The following is a 13,328-nucleotide window of genomic DNA, read 5'->3' on the forward strand; positions in this document are numbered from 1 at the left end:
GTCCATAAGAAACCTGCTCCATATAATAACAACAGGAGCAGAATTGGGAAACAGTCCCTCCACAGTTAGTCATACAGTACCCACAGTTGTAAGCCCACAGGGTGTTTCTCCAGTTCCATGCCTTGGAAGTCAGGTTCCTGTATCCGGTCAACTAGTTACAGCCTGTGGGAGTCAGAGTCCTTTGTGTAATGTGCAAACACCAGCAAGGTTTCCAGGGTCAGTGACTATTACTCCAAAGGGCCTTTCCTTTCCAGTAAAATAGAAATATCAGGAGTCAGAACCCCCGTTGCTCATGTCCATCAATCTCAACTCCTGCATCTGGAGAGGTTCTAAGACCTATTCTAGATCCAAGGGGTGAGATTATTGAAAGTGAAAATTAAGGATACCCACTCAGTGTTTGTTCCAGCAAGTAGAATTTTTACAAGTCCAAAAGAAATACAGTATCTGTCTGATATGACAGTTAACAAAGACTGTGGTAATCAAATCACCAACAGTGAACTGCCCATCACAGGTTTACACCATGTAATCCCTCCTAGTAATGCCTTACCACCAACATCTGTTGTTGAGCAAGAATATGGTATAAAAAGTGAATCAAACTCTTCTTGGGTATCAAATGATTCTAAATCATCTTCATTTTCAAACAATTCCAGTAAGGTGTTGTTCTTTTCTTTTTTCTGCAAAGTTCTCAAAACAATCAGGAATAAAAAGAACTACTACTGCAGAGGCCAAAGGTATACCTGTAGGTCCTAAGAAATCCAAAGTCCCATTTTTTTTCAAATGTAGCCTTGTGCCAAAGAAAAAATCTCAATAAGTGGACATCATACAGAAAGATTTTACATAAGGATTTTAATTGTACACTGTTTACTTTTGAGATTCATATTTTTGTTGAGATATTTTTTGTATGGAAAAATATGCTTAAAGTGTCTTGCTTCTAGATTACCCAAATAAATTTTTATGTAAGATACTGTATTTTGAGAATTATTATTCCTAATGTCAGTTGAATACATTAATACTTGAATATGCGCAGTTGCATGTTAGTTTTTAATATTTTAAAATTTTCCATCCATAGTATGGATTCAGGTTTTTGAAACTTTTATGTTTTATTGTTTGTTCATTTTATATGAGGTGATCTTTTGTTATAAATTCAGTTTTTATTCCAGCACAACCTCATCACTTATATTTGTCAAAAAATTTTGCCCTGCAATATTCCCTGTTTCACAGTGTATGTCAAACAGATGAGATTGCATCAATATACAATTGCCAGTAAGACTCCATCTCTGTCTCAGTCATCCTATATGTGAGCATGGAATATCATTAGCAGCTCTGCTTTTTTATTACCTTGGTGTTTGCTTGGTAGCAAGGTTGCTATTGTAGTGCTTACTGTTAATGATATTCTATTTATGGGTAATCATCATTTCTCATAGTCCACTTTCATGGCAATGCTTGTTGAGAGATAGAAGACAAGGCTGGCAACTGAACAATACCTGTTAAAACAGGTACTGTTCAGTTGCCAGCCTTGTCTTTTTTGTTGCCAACTTTGTAATCTGCAGCAATCCAAAGAATTTTGAGATGTTTTTGAAGGTTTAATAAATTTAGTTGTATTATTAGCAAGTGCACAAGATGTTTAGTTACTATTCAGAAGTGAGTTTTTGTCTTTGCTAACCGTTTTTATTTCTGATCTGTTTTTCTTTGCTTTGTTTTTGGAAGATTTGCTAATTTTTGGATAATTTTAGTACTATATTTGGTTTTGTATATTTTATTTGTATTTGCTTATTTTTATTATGTTTATTATCTTGGGGGTAGTGCAGGGTATTGCCTCTTAGGTTGGAGTGTTCTTTGGTGCAAACGGGAAACAATTATTGAAATTAGGTAAGAACATGGTTAATTAGAGGTAGGCAGATGAATTAAGACATTTTGCTACATTCTAACTAAGTTGAAACTTCTTTCATATTTGATACTGTATGTATGGTGTTTGGTTTTGTTCAGCATGTATTTGAACAAGAAAAAGTGAAGAATAAACGGTGTAGAAAACAAAAGCAGGTGTTCAACAGCTGTATGACTTTGGGGGCTAAAAAGTTGGTTTAGTGTAACCAGTTTTGTTGTTTTACAGTGCTAAGTCCTGCAAGAAGTACACTGGCTGCTCTTATTTACTGTGAAGTTTGGCAACACAGTGGAAGGCTAAAGAGGCCTCCAGTATCTTCAAAGGTAGTTATGCACCTTCAGTACCACCAAATCTTTACAGGTTTCTCTCTCTCTCTCTCTCTCTCTCTCTCTCTCTCTCTCTCTCTCTCTCTCTCTCTCTCTCTCTCTCTCTCTCTCTCTCTCACTTTTTGCTTATTCTCCTCTGGCTTGAGGGGGGGATGTATTTATGAGGATAAGCAGCAAACCTACAGTCTTTAACAGTGCTGACCCAGTGTGTGTGCACTGAATTTTCCCCTGGTGAGACTGAGGCACATGTTCATGGATCATCACCACATATTCCTGCTTCTTAGGTGGCAGTACTGACTGACATTTCAGTCCTCTTGTATTCATATTTACTCATCTTTTGCTGCTCTTTCTGCCAAGGAACTCAAGTTTTTTTAGCTTCCTGTAGATTTCATCATTCATGTTGAAATTCTCCCACAGTATTTAGCCAAGACTCGACTCCTCCACCCCCTCATTTTGGGACCACCTTGACGTGAAGAGGGGGCTCTTGAACCTCAGGAATTTCTTCCTAGGTTCGAACCCAAGAGTCCCATATAACATTATATATTATTGGGTTAATATCTTTGGATTTTTCCTCTTGTCAAAATTTTCCATATCTAATAAATAAAAAAAACATATTATAACTTGAATTGAAGTTAAATCCAAAGCTAAATAGGGGGAACTGTGGTAGATCCATCATCTACCCGATAATGTTCAGACCGGGTTTTCCAGGTGGAACTATTGTGTGGAGCTGGACCGCAGATTCCAGGGGGCCCTGGTTCTAGGAATAGAACTCTCTGCCTTCTGTCCGGTTTGCCCATGACGTGATTAGTATGGGGTTAATTGTATTTTCGTAATACTCTTAGTCCTACCAAGCGGGTATTGCTTACACTTGGGCCATACTAATCATGTTATGCCATCCCCTTTTGGGGTAGGGTAGGGATGCAGACATTTGGGAGTCATTTCTCACTTGTGCCATTGGCGGAAGATTTGATTTCATGAAAAGCCAATGATATCTTTTCAAAATGTATTATTATTATTTTTTTCTTTCTCATTTTTATGATAAATACGCCTAAAGTTTTTAGTACCCCTTGGCCTCTTGATTGACAAAATTCGGCACAGTTGATCATTGAAAGTTTAGCCCTGAATCTCCCTCAGTCAGTTCAAAACAGTATTGCAGTAAAGGAACATCCAGTTTCAAATCAGTTATATGATCCAAAACACCCGACGGGCCCATAGAAATTCTACAGAAAAGTATAAACCAATCAGAAGATTCAAACATAATAACAATGGAACCATACGTTACAAAGGGAAAAAATCTGATACACTGATAACCCACATCAGGCAAGGTCCAAAAAGAAAACAAATTATTGAACATATGTCCAACACAAGAAGTAGAATGACGATGTGTTAAAGAAAATGAATGGTTACTTCAAGTAACCACCAAAAAACAATCCACTACCTTTTTAAATATAAAAGAAATAAATGGCACAAAAATATCAATAATAAGTCATGAAACATTAAATTATATACGGTCATTTTACCCAACATTGAAGAAGGACTACCCTCAAAACACTTGATACTTGACTCCCTTAAGTTAAGATACAGTAATATTCATGATTTAGAAGCCTACTCAATTCCAAGTAGGAAAGATAAAAATAAACAAATTAATATTGCAAAAATAAAATTTACAGGCCAAGATCTCCCACTCAAAATAAAAATTCTTGGACAAAATAGAGAAGTGCGTCCATTTATACCTAAACCACTCCAGTGCACTCAATGTTCAAAGTATGGGCACACATACAAAAAATGCCTTAATAAAGCAGTATGCACAGTGTGTGCATCAGACACCCATACTACTGATTGGAATGTAAATCCCTAAAATGTATTAACTGTGGACAATCCCATCACGCAAAATCTAAGGAATGCTCCTATTATCAATACAACACAGAGCTCCAGCTGTTGATAAATAGATCAGGAATGTCAGTCAAAGAAACTACACTCAAGCTCAAAGTAAGAGGAGTCAATAATCCATCTAAAAACCAATCTTTTGCAAATGTAACTAAAAATCTAAATATCGATCACATTAATAACAAACAAGATAATATAAGCATACAAACTTACAAACTAATTCTCATATCAATAATACTGAATCCCAAAACAAGCATGATGATATATCCACCAGTACCACTACTAACATTGAAGATTCAGATATCCATGGAAAAGATCTTCCAATGGAAGAGGAGTCAAATAATAATAATAATTGAACTGACAAAAAGAAAAGAATACTGGAACAAACTCCACCTAAGGGAAAAAAGTCAATATTAAAAATTACAATCAATCCAAAGAAACCCCAACTACACGAGGAGAACATTTTAAAAAACATATTGTACTAACCTCATCACAAGTGGAAATACACAGTTAACATCAATCCCAATCTAACAGCCAATGTCTGGACAGTAAAGAATCAATTAATCACTTTTTACAATTCCCAACAGATAATACTAATGAAAATCATACCATTAAACCAAACCAAAATATAACTATCACTCCCCAACCATCCACAAGACCCTAATATTCCACTAATAATAATAAAGTAAATAACCCCTCAAACAAACATCCTTATCACTACAGAAAAGGACCAATAGAATTACAAAACCAGAAATTTCTAAAGCTAGAAGATCAAATACTTCTGAACCAATAACTAACATCACCAAACATGCTTCGTCTTGTGGTTGTAATGAGTACTTCGTAGGTACATATAACCAACTAACCACCAAGACGGAGGACACAATAAGATATTGTATAGACAATTTGATTAAATTAAGTAAATACCACTTAACACACCAACATGAGAACAAATCATGTTTTGAATCCTTAAAATACAAAAAGGAAATTATAAAATGAAAAATAGACATTAATATTTATTTAGGAAAAACAAACAACTGCTGAATCTAATAACAAACATACAAATACAACAATTAAAAAACCACAAATCAATTCAAATGCATATAAACTTTGAGACAAAGTAAAATCGGCAATCAATTTACAAAATTAACACCAATTCCTCCCAATAATGGAATATAAAATTATTCAATGGAATATAAATGGCCTCTTAACCTGTCTACGTCTGGGTCTTATGAGACCACAACCCAATATGTATATGCCTACAACACATAGGCTCTAACCCCACAAACATTCGACAGTACAAAATTGCTTGTTATTAACCAACTGATTGTGGAAAACTAGGCACAGCAATACGTATATGTCCATAATAGTATCACCTATGATCTTTTAAACATAGCATCATAATCATATCAGATAACAGCTATCAAATTATATATGCCGGATAAAAATATGATCACAATTTGTAACTTATACAACCAACCAAATTTTAGTTCGATTTTCAGTGATCTACCAGCATTAGTCAATAATCTACACGTACCCCTGCTTATTGTAGGAGATTTTAACGCTCATAGTCCCCTTTGGAATAACAGTCACCCTGCTGAAGCACCAGGAACAAACATAGAGATATGTAGTTGACAACATGACCTATGCTGCCTAAATGAAAGTGATGTGCCAGCATACTTCTTCAATACCCACTTAACCTCTCGCTGTGCTCAGTCGACTTAGCTGAAAGACTTGAGTGGAATGTCCTGGATGACTCGTATACCAGTGACCACTTCCCCATAGTCCTTAATTATATAGATAATAATTTAATATTGCCACCTGTAAGATATAATATCCAAAAAGCAGATTGGGACATTTACAAACTATTACTTACCAGAAATATACCACCACTTCCGCATAACCAAAATCACAATACAATATGTGAATTCTTTGTGGATTTCATGCTAAATGCTGCTGATAAAAGCATACCTAAAACAAGGCCACACCCAAATAAATCCTCTGTCCCATGGTGGACTCCAACCTTATCAACTTTACCACACCCAGATAAATCCTCTTTCCCATGGTGGACTCCAACCTTATCAACTTTAAGCAAAACCAAACACGTATTAAATCAAATTCTTAGCAGACATAAGACATGCCTCAAAGCCCTCAACAAATTGCCCAACCATATAAATATTCTAAACAAGATAGTGGTCATCAACGTAACAATCAATTACATTACACCTTTATATAACAAAAATAATGCCAAATTTTGACAACTTGTAGTATCTGAGAAAATATTATCATGGAAAAATTATTGATCAAGCTTGTCAGCAAATACATCTATGCAAGATATTTAGCAAAAAAATAAGGAAAATTAACGGAAAATATGTAAGGCACCCAGGACGTACAATAAACCAAAATGGGAAACTATATCATGACTCATATGAAATCTCGAATATAATAGGGAAACACTTTGAAAACTTAAGTGCCTGCTTAAATCTAAATGAACATTTTCAAAATACTATACTCAATTTTGAAACTATTGAAGATCTAGAATATAATTATGTATTTAATATGGAAGAATTAAACAATGCTCTAGATTCGTGTCATCCATCGGCCCCAGGCCATGATAAAATATTATTTGAAATGATACAAAAAGTAGCCCCATTGATAAATCATATTTACTAAAATTCTATAACACCATCTGGATGAAACACATTTTTCCAGATAAATGGAAACATGCTATCATTATCCTATTAAACAAACCTGGGAAAGATTCAAGTAATCCATCCAATTATAGATCTATATCTTTGACAATGTCTCTGTAAAATACTAGAAAAAATGGTTAATTCACAACTAACGTTTGTCTTAGCTAAAAATTCAATTCTAACACCAATGCAATCAGGATCAATAAGTTGGTCGATCAACCCTTGAACCACTAACCTGTCTAGATCATATCAAAAAAGGATTTCATCAGAAAAAATTAACAGTGGCAATATTTTTTTTACTTAGAAAAAGCATATGATACAACACGGAGACAAAATATCATGCAAAAACTTCACTCTGAAGGTACGTATAAGAGGCCATTTACCAATTTTTATTAATGTTTCTATCAGATAGAACTTTCCAAATTTGAATAGAAAATTCTTATTCGAATGTTTATGATTTGAGAGGAATCCCCCAAGGCAGTGTCTTAAGCTGTACTCTATTTGGTTTATCAATCAATGATATTACAATAAATTTACCAAAAGGAGTTAAAAACAGCTTGTATGTTGATAACTTTGCTATATAATATACAAGTAGCAAGCTACATGCCCAAAGAATCCTTAATACAGCCATCACAAATATTACCAACTGGGCAAATTCAGTAGGATTCCAATTTTCAATAGATAAAACAAATGCAATAATTTTCTATAAGGATACAAGGTGGTTAAAACAACAAACAATTAAGCTTCATCTTTATAATACCGAAATTAAATTCTGCACAAATGTTAAATACCTAGGAATGGTGCTTGATCAGCACCTGAACTGGAAAGCAATCATCAAATATATTGAAGCATATTGAGAAAACTATCACATACCAAATGGGGAACTGGACGTAACACCATGCTAATGTTATTCAAAGCAACAGTACTATCTATAATAGATTATCATTGCCTAATATATTCATCTGCCTCAGAAGCTACATTGCATCATGAAGGGATACCTTTGTGCATGTGAACATTTTGATCGTCCCCTATAAACTCTCTGTTAGTAGAAGCAGGTACTATATTACCCCTAAAACATCACCACAACTTGATAAATATGCATAGGGGTCTTTCTCTTCAAGCAGGAACATCTCCCACTGCTACCTCCTTTCTGAATTATAATCAAACCATAGTGCTAACTTTCCCTTGAAGAGCCAAATATTTAATGAATTCACATAATATTAAACCAATTTTCCATCCAGCAAGGAACTCCCACTGCCCTTGACTTTGAAACGAGTAAAAATAAGTACTACTGCTCTATCATATCTTCTAAAAGGAAATATGGCAAACACAGAGATGTACTGCCAACATGCATTGGAGCACATCAGAAGAAAGGGAGATCAACTTATGATCTATACAGATGGATCAAAAAACAACACTGGAGTAGGAGCTTCAGCATTCTCAAAAGATAAGTTAGTTAAGATAAGTCTTCCCCCAATATCATCAGTATGCACTGCTGAACTTGCAGCCATACGAATAGGACTAAACACAATATCTGAGAAAAGAGCAATTTCCACCATAATTTTCAGTGACTCATGAAGTGCTATCGATGTTATAAACAATTACAAGTCTACAAATCACCTTGTACAAGAAATCCAAATAAAAATAAATCAACTTATTCAATCAGACTATTAATAAAAATATGTTGGATTCTAGCACATGTGGGAATTGAAGGAAACGAAACAGCAGATACAGCTGCCAAATTAGCTTGCACTATTCCTTCAACAATGACACATGCCCCAGTATCAGACTGGATAACCTCAATTAAGCCTCTAATATAATCAAGACTGGCAAATAGATTGGACATCAGTGCCAATTACAAACAAACAGTAATATAAAAAGTAAAGTTAATTCATGGATGTCATCATCTCAAAAAGAAAGAGCTAAAGAAGTTTTGAAGTTTTATTAACAAGACTTCATATAGGCCATACTAGATTTTCACTCGGTCATTTGATGTCAAATCCACATCCAGACCCAATGAAATATAGTACATGCCAGACACCAATGACTGTCCGACACTTATTAGTTGATTGTCCAATTTTGAATCATCAAAGAAACTTATATTTTGATCAAAAGAACTTATATTTCTGGGGCTCAGTTCGTGTCGCTTCGTGAAATAATCCCTTAAGTTCATTATTTCTAGGTAAATGATACTAACATTACCAGAGAAAAAATAAAATAGGGGGATGTCAGAGTAACTGACTCGCTCACCCCTAAATAAAAGAGGGTGTCGGTATGGTGCTGGGCGCAGTGAGACCACTACCACGAACCTCTTGTCATTTAGAATTCTCCTTCACCAAAATCCCCCTCCCTGATAGAGCTGACACACGGCCGGCGCCAGCAACTACTACTACACAACCTCCCACGCCGACCGCAGCGCCTCTCGTGGCCATCCTTTTCGTTAGCGAACCTCTGTACGCACGTGTCTGCCATTGCTCTGTGTTTTTGTGCGCTTTCAGATTAACTTTGCTCTCAAAATGGAACTTCAAGCTATCGCCGCAGCTAAGTTAAGTACCCCGAAAGGTTATACACTAGTTTTAGCCAGCCAGGAGCTATTTTAACCGTTTTTTAGGTCCAATAATAGTCATCCTGGTCTGGTGCCTGGCTCGCCTCGTGTTTTGGTTAGCTACTGCGGTCTCCCATACCGTGGTAACTATTCCTTGTGTATATATGCCTTTATCATGAGATATTTTATTCGTGGTACAGAAGGTTCTACTTCCTTTCTATTGCTTTACATTGTACTATTCGGAAATCCATTGCCTGTGCCTTACCTTAGTGTTCATGCATGCATGTTCCTTTGTCTAGGTGTTTAGGCGTGTGGGCTCTTTTATTTGTGATTTATTTTATTGCTAAATTGCTCTTTAGTCCAGTCATCCTGGCCATCGCCCTCCGTTTTACGTATCGGCAAAGGCCAGCTCCCGAGTTTTTTGCACGTTCCCCTTCGGGGAGACTAGCCTACTTCTCCTGGACGTCCATTCTTTTTCTCCCACTCGTGATTTCCTTCTTTTCTTTTTATTACGATGTAATTATTGGGTTGCATGTTAGGGGCGATCAGTTCTACCTAGGCTATGTTTTGTTGCATTATCGCCTCGTGGTCCACCTGCGCTCGCGTCGGGCCAGCTGATCGCCCTGGTCCCAGTCCCCCCCCCTCCTTCCTCCCACGTGGAGGAAGGGTTAGTCCTCGCTCGCTCACAGTCGCTATGGCAACCATCCGGGCACCCCTCCCCTCTTCCTCCCTACCAGGAGGATACGGGAGTCACGGACTTGGGGGGGTCCTGTATTGGACCGGTTACGTTTTCTATGAGCTTCGGGGAGGTCCCGGCGTGTTCAGGTTGGGTGGCCACCCCGCCAGCTCGCGTCGGGCCTTCTCCGGCGTTCTATGGTTAGATCTCCTTTTCCCTCCCCATCGTTGCATGTATAGCTGGCTCCGCCAGCTCGTTGGGGGGGGGGGGGGGGGTGGGGGGGGGGGGGGGATCACGGAGTAGGCCTTACATGCTTCCCCTGTATGTGATTCTTGTAATCTCTTTTGCTTTTCCGGTGGAGCACCCGCTCACCATCCGTGTGTTCCGTGGGTTGGCGGAAGAGTTCTACGGCGGAGCTACGCTCTGCATGCACTGTTATTTCTTTTGTTTTAGTTTTATTTTATTTAACTTTATGGATAATCTTCTCACATTCTCCGCTGTGTTGTACCCTCACCTCGGTGTACTATATGTGTATGAGCAGGTATCTGGTTTGTCGGAAATCTTCGCTCCGGCGTACCGGAGTTTTTCAAGCCAGTTTACCGAGTCCTACGGACTCTCTCACATGGATTACAGGAGAGGATTATGCCCAAAAATTCATTTCACTCCGGCATGCAGCGGAGCTTCATATCTCTTAGCGGGTAGTCCTGTTAGTATCTGCTGATACTCATGTATCTGTTCACTTACAGGCTACCAACTGTCAGGAGGCAGGATGTAACGCCATCCTGCAGGACCCTTGCGGTCATGAGGTCTGCCGGACCCACGCTCCCTGTGCTGTCCGCCATAATGACTTGATCGTGTTGCACCACGAAGCCTGCTCCATTTGCTACGAGCTAGTGGATCAGTTTTCTACCAGAGTAAGTATATACCGGCGTAGGTATCGTCTCTGTTCTTGGTATATACTGTCAGATATTTTATGTAAAATTGGATATACATGACTTAGAGTCGTAAGTGTTAATAATGTATCTTCGGGGCTTCGTTGTAAGGACTACAATGACCCTTTATTTCAGGCTACCGCCATGAAGGACACCGCGTCGGCTACCCTGAAAGCCTGGGTAGGTGGTTTTGGGAAGAACGTGTCGAAGGGGCAGCCGTACATTTTAGCGAAGAGTATGGCTGTCCGCATCTTCCCAGGCGGCAAGTCGACCGGCTACGTCGACCCTGTTGCGGCAGCTCCGGCTATAGCTGCCATCCAGCTGCAAGTGGCGTAGGCCTTGGCGGAGGGAGGAGCCCCGGAGATCATGGAGGACGTTGCCACCCTGGACCTTAACGTGGAACCTATGACGGTAGGGGAAGGTGAGTTGATGGTTGAGGTAGGTTTGCTGGGCTCTCAAGGGCTTCCCTTGGGCGCGTCTAGATCTTCGTCTCCTGTCCCTTCTTCCACTTCTTTCCAAGGTTTTTCTGCATCGGATATTCTGCCTAGGACGTCTTCCGCCTCGGTTGTTCCTAAAGTCAAAGGACAACGCGAACAAAAAACCCTTGAGAGGTCGTCTTCTAAGAAGACTTCGGCCTCATCATCTCACAAGTCTCCGGCTCACCATCCCGGAGCAGAGAAAGCGAAGTCATCCTCTTCTTCGTACTCTAAAGGGTCTAGGGGCAAGTCCTCTAAAGAGAAGGTCCGCGCTCCCGCCAAGCCAGTACCTTCTACGTCCACAGGAGCTCGTCCAAAGACCCCTACTGCGACCAGTACCTCTGGCCCCTTCGATCCTGACTCATTTACAGCAGGGGTGTTGCAACAGGTGGGGAACATGGTGGGGACCATGGTGAATGACAGGCTTGATCAAATGCTTGCCCAAATCTCCACCTCGTTTGCGCAATCCGGTCAGTCGATCCAGAACATCTTGGATCGGCTGACAAACCAGGAAAACTTGCTGGCGGGCCTGAGGGAACAACCCCCAGCAGTTCTTCCTCTGGCAGGCGCCGGAGCAACCCCGATGCCGGACTACGACTCTCTTCCCCCATTCACCATGAGTAATCCTTGGAGGGTAGCAGCCTTCGCACCCTTCAAGGATGGAATGATCTCGATCCCTGACTGTGGAACTCGTCGCATCGAGGACTTCGAGTTCCACCCCACCAATCTTCAACCACCTTTCATGGGGTATGCTAGATTGACAGAAGCAGCTCTAAACAGAGAGGACAAGATCCCAAAAGAGACCGTAATTTACAGTCGGGAGCAAGCCCAGAGAGAATGGATGAGGTGCCTTGAAGAATGGGACTGTAGCAACACCAAACTTCATGCATTCAAGAGCCCATTCACAATCTTTGTGGCGGAAGAGGAGGCACCACTCCCCTTCTCCACAAAAATTGCAGAAGTAACCATACCCAGGCCTACCATGAAAGACGAAACCTTCTCCCTCAACTGAGAGAGTCGGACCCGACGTCCCTACTCTTCCCAGCTGCTGAGGACCTCTGGGCTGACCTTCTGGCTTCTTTTACGGTCGGGAAGCTCAAACCGGACTGTGCTATCGAACAGTTCGGGGAGAGACTCCCAAGACTACCGGACAACCTGATCCAAGCAGAGTTCGACGCAAGGATCAGGTTAGGGAGGACCCTTAATGCCTTAGTAATGACAGAGGTTGCCGCCATGACATATGGTACGGAGCCTCTGTTTAAGCTTCTAGCTAAGGCTCAGACGCAGACCGTACAGTCTGATCTGTACGACTTCGTTGTAGCAAGACGAAACTACAGGAAACATGTCCTGCAGGAAGCCACCATAAAGGTATAGCCTAACAAGCTGCTATCAGTCTTTGAATCTGGGGGAGCTGACCTCTTCCCTGAGTCTGCAGTAAACGAGGTCCATCACGAAGCGACTAGGCTCAACCAGAGCCTTAGGGTCCGCTGGGGACTTTCTAGCAAAAGGAAGCCAGAAAGCACCCCCTCTGGTTCTAAGAAATTGAAGAAACCGAGGAAGTTCCCAACCTTCCAAGCACAGCAGCAACAGCAGTTCGTCCAGGCAGTCCCGGTATCACAACCCGTGCAACCGTTGACTTCCAAGAACCAGAGCCAGCCCATCCTCCTGTTGACGTCCCAGAACCAGCCCTCGATCTCCTACGCTGTTTCCCCAGCCTTCAATCCTGTGTTCGAAGGCCAGGCATTCCAAGCCAATCAATGTTTTTGAAGGGAAAGCAGAGCTAGGGGTACATTTCGTCAGAGGGGTGGTGGAAGGGCACCCAACAGGGGGAGACACTTCCGTGGAGGACGCGGAGCACGTCCTGCACAGACCCAGTGAGAACCCTCAGGTTAGGTGGGAGGCTTTTTGTTCCTC

Source organism: Macrobrachium nipponense, chromosome 30 (assembly GCF_015104395.2).
Source record: "Macrobrachium nipponense isolate FS-2020 chromosome 30, ASM1510439v2, whole genome shotgun sequence".
Classification (NCBI taxonomy): Eukaryota; Metazoa; Arthropoda; class Malacostraca; order Decapoda; family Palaemonidae; genus Macrobrachium; species Macrobrachium nipponense.